We start from the raw sequence: 13,865 nt of genomic DNA, 5'->3' as shown, positions 1-13,865 counted from the left end.
TGCAGAGCGAGTTATACTTAAAATTAATTTCTATAAAAATTCATTAGTTTAATTTGACTTAGCGAATACCAGTCTTCGGTTTTATATAAAGGTATAAACCTCGTATCAATAATAAAATACACGCAAAAGATAACCATTAATCCATGAAATCGATTTCCGTATTGATTTAGTGACGTCACTATTAAGGTATAAAGGCTTCGCTTTTTACATATATCATCCATTGCTGAATATCTTTGACTGAAAAAAAAACAAACAACAAATACCCGCCAAAAGAGATTGCTGTTAATTTTGTTCAACCTTTTGTGTCATGTTCAAATGTATTGCCGACATATTTATTACAAATAAGCTGTCAATCTGCTATGAACAACCACGGCACACATACGAGGTATACACGTTTTAACCGTAAGTGATTTGTGTGGAAGATATCGGTTGAAACGTCGGGGCCCAAAACGTAGATAGCGGCGGCGCCATGGCATAGAGGCATCGGCATCGCCAAGAAGTAGTTTAATATCCAGAATGTCGCCGGCAAACTACTTTGGTGAATAGAAATTATTGGGCACAAAGTGTCGACCAGTGTGTTTAAGTGATTTTGCTACATAACTTGCCGTGTAAAAGTGCTTTGTCTTTTGCCTTCTTGGAACGGAATGAATGTCTCAATAGGTAATTTTGCTGAAATATTGTTTGTATCACGACAGTTAATTCTTTAGATCTTTGATGACCTGACCTCATGACTTATATGACATTAATTAAAAATTTTGTATATTTGAGACTTCATTAAATCAAGTCATTTAGGTAGAATTTTTTTAGCGTTGAGGTGATCAAAAGTTTTTCAATAAAAACATATTAATCTATATAATTATTAACAAACGCCCGGGGCAGGTCAATTAGCTGGCGTCATACATCACGAATTGCTAGCCTGTGAGAGGGTGGCAGTAATGCTTTAAAAAATGGTATAGTATGTTTGTTATATTACACGCTTTATGGCACGGCGTGGTGAGGTTTACTGGGACTCTTTTTTTGGCTTTGACAAATATTAATTCATTGCAAACGGCTTCTCTCTTGGCTTCTCTCTTGGTGGTGAAGCCGAAGTAAAATTGTATTAATATTTGTACTTAATCGAAATGTATTTATTTTCATCGCATGCATCGACCATACATACCCAACTCTCAATATTAATGAGGGGTATTCTATATTTATATAAAAACGATCTAAATACATGTGTGCCTGTTTGTTTTTCAAAAATTTAACAACATAACAACCATTACTTGTTTGAGTCAAATATTTATGTGACTTAATTGTTAATTGTTAATTTAATACATGTGTTAATTGTAAAACGCGTGTGAGCTCCAATAAGTTTCATTTGTTTGATAGCAGTATTGCTCTTAAAATTATTGTTTGGGGTTTGAAGTCTACATTATGTGACCTTAACCAGGCCATAAAATTTGAGCAACGGGGATAAGACTGTTTTATACTGACTGAAATATAGGGAGGTATATAGTCTAATTATTCACGGCACAGATATAAATAATGGTGGATGTAGTCTCAAATAAATTTTTACGTTTTTGATCTATAAAAGTTCGATAATTCTACTAAATAGTTAGGAAGGGAAAATTGGAGACCCGATACGATGCGTAACATATCATTGTACCATGCAACAGTATATATTGAAGATACGAATGACATCATGACATCGCTGATTGTCTTTCATAAAAAAGCATTTTCGATTGGTATTTTGAGTTACTTAGGTTGTAAACAGATGTTAACGTCATCAAGAAGTAATATCGCAGACGTTTTACAACTGAAATCAAACGTCTTTGTATTGTCTTGGTTACAGTTGTTTGTTTACGCAGTTGAACTTCACATGTGACCCTAACAATGACGCAATCATTACGCTGTTAGTGACGATTGTTTTGGTTTTATTTTTGAAAACGAAGCCCAGACTGCGAAACACTCGATTCTGATCTTCTACTTACTTGTTGAGAGTTGTTGTAGCGATGACACAAATATATAAAATAAAAACCATACTTTGATATTAAGTGTATTCGAAACTCTAAACAGGGAGCGCGGTTCGTTCATGGGCATTATGGGTATTAAGGCCTTTTTATTATTTGTAATTAAAATCTTGAGTAAGATGAGGAGATTGTCTCATTAGTATTGGCTATCTGCAAATAAACACTTAATCTTCAGACTTTCTGATAAGCGACTATTACACAACTCGTTCTAACTCCCTCTTAATTTGATTACTAAAATTTCGAACACCAACTCCTTGTTTTGTAAGCATCTATTGACGATAAATTGAATTTAATATATAAATACATGTTTGCCGTTGAGAAGACTGGTTTACACATGTTACGTCCAGTAACAATTGTTGGAGGAAAAGCAGCAGACGTAGTCGCCCTTAACACTGCAGCCTATGTCACATTCCTTGCACTCTTGTTACCGGTAGCAGTATCGTCCATGAACAAATTGACCTCAATTATATTTTTTGGCTGTGGTTATTGATATGTACCTTGCCACTCTTTCAAATGAAATGCAACTTGCAAGATCGATGTCTAACATGAATCAATACACGAACATTAAAACAAGTTTGCGTCTACTAGCAAAATATGTCAACAACATGGACACAGTGGCATAAGAACACCATCAGACTGCGGGAATAAACAAACACTATTCAACTGCAGTGTAAAACGTATGTTTTTTATATAACTTCTTTTTCTATGACAAAATAGAAATAAATGCACACAATGACATCATTACAATTTAGCAATATAATTAAATACAAATAGTAAAACCAGTAAAAGACGAAATAGACACAGAACAGGGATAATCAAATACAGTATTAAACCGTTTTAATAAGCAGAAACATATGACGCGTTAAAAAAAATAATGTAATACATTGTGAATTCAGGATATTCTAATCAAAGATATTGCAAAAGTATGTCGGTTATATTTACAATCAATTCTTTAGGCAAGGTCTTAACAGTCGTTATTTAACACAACGTTTGATTGTTTACTAAAATATATGTCACAAATTTCACGAGCAATCCCCTTGCACATGATTTATGAAACGAAATTAAGTACCTAAACGTCGCAGACAATAACAGCTGTGTTGCTTACTTCGCAGGATTACTACATTGTTCCAAATCATTTATTTAAATAACTAGCTTTATGAATAGTCCAGTATTAAAACGAAGCCGAAATTCGTCAAGCCACAAGATGTCAGTTCAGCCTCCCGTTGCTATTAATATGGTTTCAATTTTACAAAAGTAACGCCACGCAAAGAAAACGATAATTTGTCATCATTATGCATGTCAACAATGACAGCCGTTTTAATAAGGGAATACATAGGGCATGATACAGTGTAGTTTTTACCGTCTAAGATACGTTCACCTGTCTACTTTTGAAGACTGAATTGTTTCTGACCAGACCAAATATAGATATTACTATGTGGCTAATAAACATCACTGGAGTTATTTAGGATGTTGTTTTAACCCATTTATGCCTAGCGTCTAGAAAAAAGGCCTTGACAAACAGCGTAGACCCAGTTGAGACGCCGCATGATGCGGCGTCTCATCTGGGTCTACGCTGTTTGCTTAAAGGAATTTCTGTAAGAAATATTATAAATATAGAAATAAATATACTAGACATCCCTTATTTTGGAAATAAATTGATCCAATTTAGAAGGATGGGAGAGTCCACTCGGCATAAATGGGTTAATTGTATTCTCAAAAACAGTCAATGTCATCGTGGTGTGTTGCCAAGGACAAATTAATTTTATTAGCCATCAAATATTTGAATTATGTAAATATGTGTACTCTGGCCACATATATAGTTTTATAACAACGTTCATTATAATATGAAATGAATATGTATGAACACGTACATGATACCAAATCGTGTAAAAACAGTATCATCGTGTTAAACACATTTCATTTCAATTATGTATGATTAGTTAAATCGATTGCATGAATTGTCGAAATAAAATACCTATACAAAGTATAATAATAGCTTTATTTATGCTGTGCTTGGAAAAAAGAAGTAATGTGTCTTGATTGTGTTTATTTTGCTCATTATGTTCAAAAATATATTTATCAAAAATATTAAAGTATTTATATTGTACTATTATAACAGCTTTTCTCTTAGCTAATAATAATAAAATGATTGTCAAGTCTTGTTCAAAGTAAATACATTCAAACTAGAGGCATTAGTCGAACAAAATTTAAATTGCAAACACAGTTCTGGTAGGTTTAATTGGTTTGCAGGAACACGTGAACCATTCGCAAACCCATAAATGCATTTCATTTAGAATTTTCGCTAAATATTACGTTAATAATTTAAGGAGAATATAATCAGCGAAGAGATGCGACATAAACACCTGAATCCTATTTACTCAACGAGTTGTGTGACAGCCTCTTAAGTAACAATTTATGCAGCATCCGATTTGATTACCATTGTAACAATTTATATGATTTATGTAAAATGGTTTTACTCGTTTAGATGATTAACTTTCAAGCATAAGTTTATTCATGTGTCACATGTTGAGTGAAGTTAAAAAAACACACAAGATTATGTAACGCCTTCTTCCGTTTGCATCCGCTGTGTTCCTTAATTTTTACGTACAAAACAAACCGTATTTAGTTTAAATAGTTAACACAAAGCATACATCATGTACATATGACAACATTAATGCATGCGCAGTTAACTTTTATATTTTTGCCCGCATTGTCCTGCTTCTGTTGCAGGTGTGATGCAAACGTCTTGTCATATTGCCCATGTTTATGGCATGGTCTCTGAAGGGTTCGTGTAATATTTTAACTTGGTTTACATGGTACATTGTCATTTATATGTATTATTTATAAATTACCACACCTAAAAAGGAACACATTCTTTCACAGGGGTAAACACGGTGTAATTTATATGCACCGTATGTGTTTGTAGATACGTATATCTCATGAGAAACGATTTAATAACAAAAGTAAATATAAAATTAACTTAGTGATAACATATGGTTAAATATATCGAACATTCTTTTTTCCTTGTTTAGGAATTGAAAACACAAAGGATGACGCTATATGTTAAATATAATTTCCTAGACAGATACACCATATTTCGTGATTGTTTACGGCAACTATGTTGAAAACACCTAAATATACTTACGAATCGACCATGTTAATGCCAAAACATGCAACATACTTGTCAAACTGAACGTTTTATCTGTTTAAAGGTTCATTTACCAGCAATCTTTCGTTTAATGTCCAACAGTCGCAAACACAAAACACACAACAACAACGTTTACATGTGCCAAATTTTATTAAATCAACTTAATGAAAAGAAAAACAGTCGTCAACATTCTGAATGTATTACTTTGTATATGTAAAAAGATGTCGCATATGCAAAAAATATATGCATGTTATATATGACATACTTTTCACCGCACTTTTTTGTGAACGGAGTATTGCAATGTTTGTGAGTAGAAGACAAAATATTGTGAAAAAAGCTCATGTGGACATAAGATCACGTGTTAAATTTTACAAAAGAAATGCAAGACTTTTCTGCAAAGTTTTCCATTAATTTTATTTTGATCTCCAAAAAAACAGTGCATTTTTAAAATCGAGCAAGCTATTGTCTGTGTACCAAATGAACGGGCGCGCTTTTGTCCAAGGTATAACTATTGCGGGGGAGCTTTTGACTGCCGTCCTCAAATTCGAAAAGTGAGCTACTTTCCGGGATTCAAAATAAACGGGCTGCTGTCCGGTGTTGTCAAAATGCTGGCAAGGTATTGTTTTTACCAAGCACATGTGTCGGTTGATCTGATAGTTGGGCTAGTGTCAACCAGCTGATAGACCACTCTCTAACATCGCAAGATAAGTTGACTTTCAAAGTTACATATGAGCCTTGTTCTGAGAAAATTGGGCTTAATGCATGTGCGTAAAGTGTCGTCCCAGATGAGTCTGTGCAGTCCGCACAGGCTAATCAGGGACGACACTTGCCGCTTTTATCGTATTTTAGTTTTAAGGAAGTCCCTCCTTACCGAAAATCAAGTTTAGGCGGAAAGTGTCGTCCCTGATTAGCCTGTGCGCACTGCACAGGCTAATCTGGGATGACACTTTACGCAAATGCATTTAGCCCTGTTTTCTCAGAACTAGACACATATTATCTTCCAATAAGCGTTATATTTTAAAATTGACTCAAACATAGCAGCGAACATAGTGAGCCTTGTTCTTTGAAAACTAGGCTTAATGCATTTGCGTAAAGTGTCATTCCAGATTAGCCTGTGCAGTGCACACAGGCTAATCAGAGACGACACTTTCCGCCTACATTGGATTTTTGCTAAGAAGAGACTTCATTTAAAGGAAAAATGTCATACAAGCGGAAAGTGTCATCCCTGATTAGCCTGTGCGGACTGCACAGGCTAATCTGGGATGACACTTTACGCACATGCATTTAGCCCAGTTTTCTCAGAACAAGACATATAGTATTTGTGTGACTTTGCAGTTGCAACGCGAGCACTGTAGATTTTTACAGCATAGGAACGTAATGCTGGAATTAATGCCGAGTGTGTTATAGAACTGCTGTATAGTCATACCACTTTCTTTAAATAAACAAATCAAGTTTTTACTTTTTTAAATCTCTATAATAAAAACAGCCTGTTTAAACAAGCCTAATTACAGAACTGATATGGCGAATTAGAGAATAATTGTGGATCTTATTTGAAAAGCTTTTCACATAACGTTAACAAAGTTGTGAATAATTGCCACAATATGACACACCTTTATAAATAATGTATAAATAATACCAATGTGTTTTCCTAGGTTAAACATTTATCTTACAAAACTCATAATCATTTTTAAAAATGTACAAATTGTCGTTATATGATGTTATAACAATTAATTACATGATAATTACATGTAACTTTATATTAAAAAGATTAATGTTAAAAACGTTCTTCATGCGATACTTATTTGGCAAGTGGAGGCAGATTTGAGGGTAAGAGTGAGTGTTCACAATTTCACTCGGCATAGGTCTGTTCATAATTGTTTGTACGCAATACTGTTGAAAACATCTCCAAAAATGGTCTTAATCGGTATATTTTATCATATACATTTACAAATATACAACTTGAAATAATTTAAGCTTTTCCTATATTTCTAACATAAGTACTAAAATCGATACGCATAAAGGGAAAACACAATTTATGAAGAACATTTTACGAAAAAGATTTATAATTCTGTTTTATATATTATTCATCTTGTATATAATATTCATCATCTGTTTATTCGATTTTAAATATTAATTTACAAAAATAAAACTAACTTTTGAAACTTTTTTTAAAGCAAAAAATGTTACAGAAACGCCATTGGAAACAAAACGGTAATCGCGACCTTGGGTGAAGGGGGTTTACTGTCTGTTAAATAAATGTTGCCGATTGGCTGACAAAAAGACCGTTTATGATGAAATTTTGTAAATTGTCACTATAACCTTTATATTGTATTTGAATGAGGCAAAATGTAATAAAATTATTAAAGCAATCTACGAACGTGTTTAACGGCCCGCATATACATACAAATCAACCCATCTTTGACCGCTTATCACGTTGATTAATTCGACTGAGGTTTTACGACTTATACTAATCGCTTTGTTCCAATCTTAAATTGTATCAACATAATTCATTAGATGACATTGACCCACGTACAATGGTATAGATCTACTTACCATTATAAACACGATCAAACATCAAATGTCATATTTTCTGAGCATACAGCCTCAAATGCGAACCCTGATTATGCTTTTGAACATATTTATTTTCAATATATGACCTTTAGCCTAAGAAATTGTTCATAAGAAACAAAGCTTATTTTCCATCATATTAAATGAAATTCTCACACAGATTAATTAATTACTTATTCGTGTATCATTTCAACATTTAAACACTAAACTTCTCTGAAGACTTTACCATGATAGATGTGATTAAATGATTTTGTTAACATTATTGAAACAAGATGAATGAAACCGTCAGTAACACTGTTAAATTGTACATTTATAACGCCAAGGCCTTTAATTTATTACATTTTATAAGAAGAATAGTGGCAAGTGATAACATGTCTGACGTTCATGATATACGTAAAACAAACGAGTCCTTACTGAAGTCCGTGTTTTTATGAATCATACAGCATTATTGGCACGACAAAATAAAATTTGATATTTTTATTATGTATTATTTAAATAATTTATAAATTGACAATCACATGACAGATAAATATATAAAGCAATTATAATTCAAACAGTGTCATTTTAAATTTTAAATTGCATTTTATAAGTAAAATGGGGTTTGTAAGTTAAAAGTTCCTTTTGTTAAACAATATAATTAATTATATTTTAATGTTTTCCAAACACAGAAACAGTTTGAAACGTAATAAAAGCAATTAGATAACAACAATCATGAGAAAATAAACACGGTGTATTATTTTGATAATTTAATACAATTTATACCGTGTGAAGTATCGTTTAACGTGTATGATACCTATTTACTTTATAAAATAACACAATATAATTATACATGGAAGTGATTAATACTGGTGTAACCGTCTGAAACGGTAAATGACTTTCATTGCATAATTTTTGACGTGCTTATGCTGACTTCGTTGATGTTATCTAGGAGCTGCTTGTCGTTGTTTTCGTTGAAGGGGCCGCACCTCAGGCAACACATGCTCGATCTTTCTGTCATCATTGTTGTCCTGAAACAAAATGAGTATGCTCTATTGTGGAAAGGTGTATGTAAGGTTGGAAGTAACCTATCAATCAAGACAAAGAACGGATGAAACGCGTAAACTTTTTGTCGTCATTATTGCATCGATATTCGCAGGAAGGGGGGTTTCAGTGAAGAATAGACTACCAGCAACCTGGCTCGATCTTTTTTATCCTGAAAGAAAAGGACATTCAGCCGTTGTAACGCTACTTTTACCTTATCCTCGAAACGGTCCGCGTTAATCGAAGTTATTGAACATAATTTTTTGTCTTCTTCATAGAATCACGACTCCTCTTTGCAATGAATATTTCCAATATATAGACGCTCCAAAATTGACAATCCGACGCACTAGGTACAAAACGGACACAAACTGGTTGAGATCTTTTTCACACTTTATTCACTTACCAGTGAATATGTGGAGAAGGAACGACGTTCGTCTGATCGTATCACGACAGACAGACAGACAGACAATTTTATTGGCGAATACAATCAGTACATAGCCATATAAACATAGCAAATATTTCAATTAAATAGCATGTCAAGGAAATGTGATTGGCATAATTGTTATTTTAATTCCGGAGAATGTTCTTAACAAATTTGATGTGAGATAAATATTTGGATTCTATGTATTTCAAAAACAAAATGCATATTAGATTAATTATAACTGCAACTTATAAATGACAGTTAACCATTCCTAAAATCAAATACAATCAATGGCAGAAAATGCATATAGTTTGGCAATAACAGACAGACAGACAGTTTATTTTGACTTGACTTGTACAATGTACATTATCAACAACACATTAGAAAACAGTACAATGTCAATAACAGTGGGGTTCAATATCAGAAATTATATATAACACATAATTCTGAAATTATATATTACAAACACATTTTTAAATATACACTTAAAAGACCCAGCAAAAAATGTGATGTTATTGATTCATATTAATTAAGTCGATTCTATGCTTATTTGCGAAATACAAATACTTAGACAGTCCAATGAGTTCTGACTTGTTGGTTGTTTTAACTAGCTGGATGAATTTGAACATACTCGGCCTATTATAATAATATCTTTTTAAAAATCGAATGCGTAATTCTGTATAACAATTTCAAATAATGATAAAGTGGAATTCATCCTCAATATCGCGGCTGTTGCACAGTAAGCATGTCCTCTCCTCTCTCGGAAGTCTATCAGAACCGTAGCGACCCGTTTCTATTCTTAAGCCATGTGATGATAATCGAATACGAGACAAGGATACGAGACAAGGAGCGGCGGTAAGTCTTATTAAATAGTTTATCGAGATAAATTGCTGGTTCAAACGAATCTGTTAAATAAATATATAAATGGTTTAATAAAGCACTAGTGACGATATCGGCTCTAAGTTTCTGCAAAAAACAATCGATTGTTCTACGTTTAAACATTTGCACAAAATCGTTAGGGCTATATTTAAAGGGATTTGCCCAAACGTCGCTAAAACCGAACTCATTTAAGAGTGTATGCACCTTCGAGGCCCATGACTTGTATCCTTTCTCGTGTAAATCTAATGATGTATAATATGCTGTTTTAATAACCACATTTTCTGAGTACAAAATATGTAACCAGAATTTCATTATTTGAACATACTGTTGAATATATATAGGATACCGTCCTAATTCCGAATAAACAGCTGCAGTACAAGTACTTTGTTTAACGCCTAATACTGATTTGCAATATTTCAGATGTACCCTTTCAATTTCATTGGATCTATGAAAACCCCAAACAGCACAAGAGTAATTTAATGTCGCGGATACAAAGGCGTCGAACAACTGCAACGCAATACGAGGAGTGACGTCATATTTATTTACATTAAGTAACAAAATGTTTTGTGCCTTTACTGCCTTTCCGATTACATGCTGACTATTCAGCTGAAAACCTCCTGTGTATTGAAATACTACTCCGAGATAGTTGAAATTATCAACATTTTGTAATTCTATATTATTGTAAGACCATTTTTCGGTATTTTTTATTTGACCTCGTTTTCTAAAGACCATAGTTTTTGTTTTCTCGGTATTTACTTCTAAGCCCCATTTTTCGCAATAAGTAAATAGATTGTTAAGACTTGTTTGTAATTCCTCAACTGACTTTCCGATCAAGACCATGTCATCGGCGAAGAGTAAAATAAAAAATGACAAATCAAACAAGTTTAGACCGATGTCGCCTTCCGCATCATGTTTTATATACGATTCAATGTCTTTCAAAAATAATGAAAATAGGATCGGCGAGTTGTTTTGCCCTTGTCTTAAGCCAACGGATATATCAAAGAAATCGGAAAACGTATTACAGTGCTTTATGCAAGATTTTACTGTAGAATACATGTCTTTGAAAATGGACAGAAGTTTACCATCTAAACCCATATTGAAAAGTTTGAACCATAGCGCATTACGATAAACGGAATCAAATGCTTTCTTAAGGTCTATAAATGCGCAGTACAGGCGGGATGTTTTTGATAGCATATATTCAACTAAAGATTGTAATGCGAAAATGGCGTCGACAGTGCTGACGCCGGGCCGAAAACCGAACTGTGCATCAGTGTGTATTTTATTTTCTTCGGCCCAGTTTTCAACTCGTTTTGTTAGTACGCTGGTAAATAGTTTACCAAAATTGCTAAGCAGAGTTATTCCCCTGTAATTGTTAGGGTTATTTTTGTCCCCTTTCTTATGTAAAGGCACGATATAACCATAAGACCAAGCTTTTGGAAAATGACCAGAATCGAATATCTTGTTAAAACAATCCGTTATATGTCCTATCAATATATCCGACGTCTCGATTAGAAATTCATTCAATAAATTATCAACTGAACATGGAGATTTGTTACGTTTCAAACGCTTAATTGCCTTCAAAACTTCATCCGTCGTAATAGGGACATTTAAAGATATGAACAAAGGGTTATTTCCGTTGAAATTGTTTGCATCGTTAAAACTCTCGACATCGTCTAAACGTGTAGCCTTAACATCATTAAATAAATTTGAAAAATATTCTCGGAACTCATTTGGTGATATGCTGCTAGATCCTCTATTACATTTCGATCGAAAATGCTTCCAGAACTGTTTGGGTTTGTGTTTTCGAATGTCGCATAACTCGCGCAACTTATTTATTTGATAAGTCCTTTTCTTTTTCCGTACTAGTACCTTATAACTCAGTTTAATTTCGCTTAGTTCTATTCTATTCGATCGGGTTTTATTTTTATTAAAGGTATTCAAAGCAACCAAATAATGATGTTTTGCGTTCGCGCACTCAGAATCAAACCATTCTTTTTTATTGTTTTTTGAGCTCGAAACTCGTGCTTTTCGCGTTTTAAAGAAATACGGATTTGCCGCGTTTTCAATTAGCGATGCAAAACTATTTACCAAATTATCAATATTATTACCGTCTAAGACGTCGCAGGTATTCAAAATCCCGTTAAACTCAGGTAATTTAGAAATTATAACCCGTCTAAAATTGAGCTTGTGTTCTTCGCACCATTTATGGCATGTGTAATCCGTTACCGGCGTTACGTTCGAATAATTATCTATGTGTAGTGACTTCACATCGAGTTCAAAATATAAAGGTGCATGGTCGCTGAACGTGTTAAATGGCGATTAACGCAACATCGTGTTGATGACACTACAAGCCTAGTGGCAAATAGTCAGTTATTTTGAAAAAATGTTATTTTCAACAAACATAGTTAAGCACAAGATACTGGGTTACTATGTTAATTTACTCATTTTTTTAAATTACAAGATAAGACGCATATAACATACATTCTTAGTAAATTCCGCGTGTACTGACAATTCATGTTCCTTAATAATAAATAATATTTTCAAATGTATTAAATTATACAGCGTAACAAAAACCTACGATTGACAAGTTAGGAGTGATTTTGTTGTTTTAGTTCAAATGTGTGTCAATACGCGGATGACGCACATAAGCTCAAATATGCGTAATGCAATATAACGCCCGGAGTTATGGGATATAGACGTTTAATATCCTTATGTGACCAATATTAAAAATAATTAAATACATGTATATATTTTTTGTGTTGTTGATATCTACACAAATATGTAGAGTATGTTTTTGAAAACAGAAAAAGTGCTAAAAGAAACATTACTCTTTTGTAAAAATATGACATTGATTAAATAACTCAGCATGAATGTTAATTTGTTTACATTCAATTAAAGCGTTTTGCTTTTTCTTTGTTAGACTTATTATAACGAACACCTAAACCGTTGTTCTGACTATTTTTGCCTTTGTTGAAATCAAATTACGTAACATTAAAAGGAATTCAAATTGGTCAATAAAAAGTAAATATAGGATAAGCCATGTTTTTAACAAACTAGCAAATATACTTCAATTACAAAATGTTAAATCCTACTTTAAGAGGAGATTAAGGCTTTTATATTGACAGCAATTTTTGCAAAATGTTTCTTATAATACAACCGAAATATGCTTTAAGGCATACCCCCATATAGCACAGTTTACATACTTTTTGACTGTTTAACTATTAATATAATATTGTTAAAATCCTCTATAGATACATACCTGTATAAGACATTAATATATGAAGTATTAACATTACAGTGCAGCTATAACAGTATACTATACTCATTTAGTTTTGCGGATTAACAATTGTAACGTATACATGCATAGACGTTTCTTATTGCCTAAAGATGATTTTTTTGTACCGATATGTTTTATGTTACGTTGCAATTGCTTAAAATACGAATATCGCTTACGTAAACTTACGATAACGTATATACACGTTTAAGGGTTTGAAAAATAAGTATAAGCTTTCTTATCCAGGTGCCCGGGTATAATGTTGAAGGCTTCATTTCACAATTGTTTAGTCCCAATTATAATATTCAGCAAGCTAAAACAGTAAAAGGCCTACTCATAAAAGTTAAATATCAAAACTGCATCTTATACCATTGTACACTAAAAGAGTAAAACAGACATATAAAAATACCGAACCTATGCAATTTTGAATATTATGTACACGTGTTATAAATCTGGAAGATTTTAGAACATCACAAAGTTTCTTATAAAAAGATCGATGAGTTATATTTGCAAATTTGATGAAAATAGCATATCATAAATTAT

Source organism: Dreissena polymorpha, chromosome 3 (genome assembly GCF_020536995.1).
Source record: "Dreissena polymorpha isolate Duluth1 chromosome 3, UMN_Dpol_1.0, whole genome shotgun sequence".
Lineage (NCBI taxonomy): Eukaryota > Metazoa > Mollusca > Bivalvia > Myida > Dreissenidae > Dreissena > Dreissena polymorpha.
The sequence above is the reverse complement of the archived record's forward strand: the minus strand, read 5'-3'. Positions refer to the sequence as shown.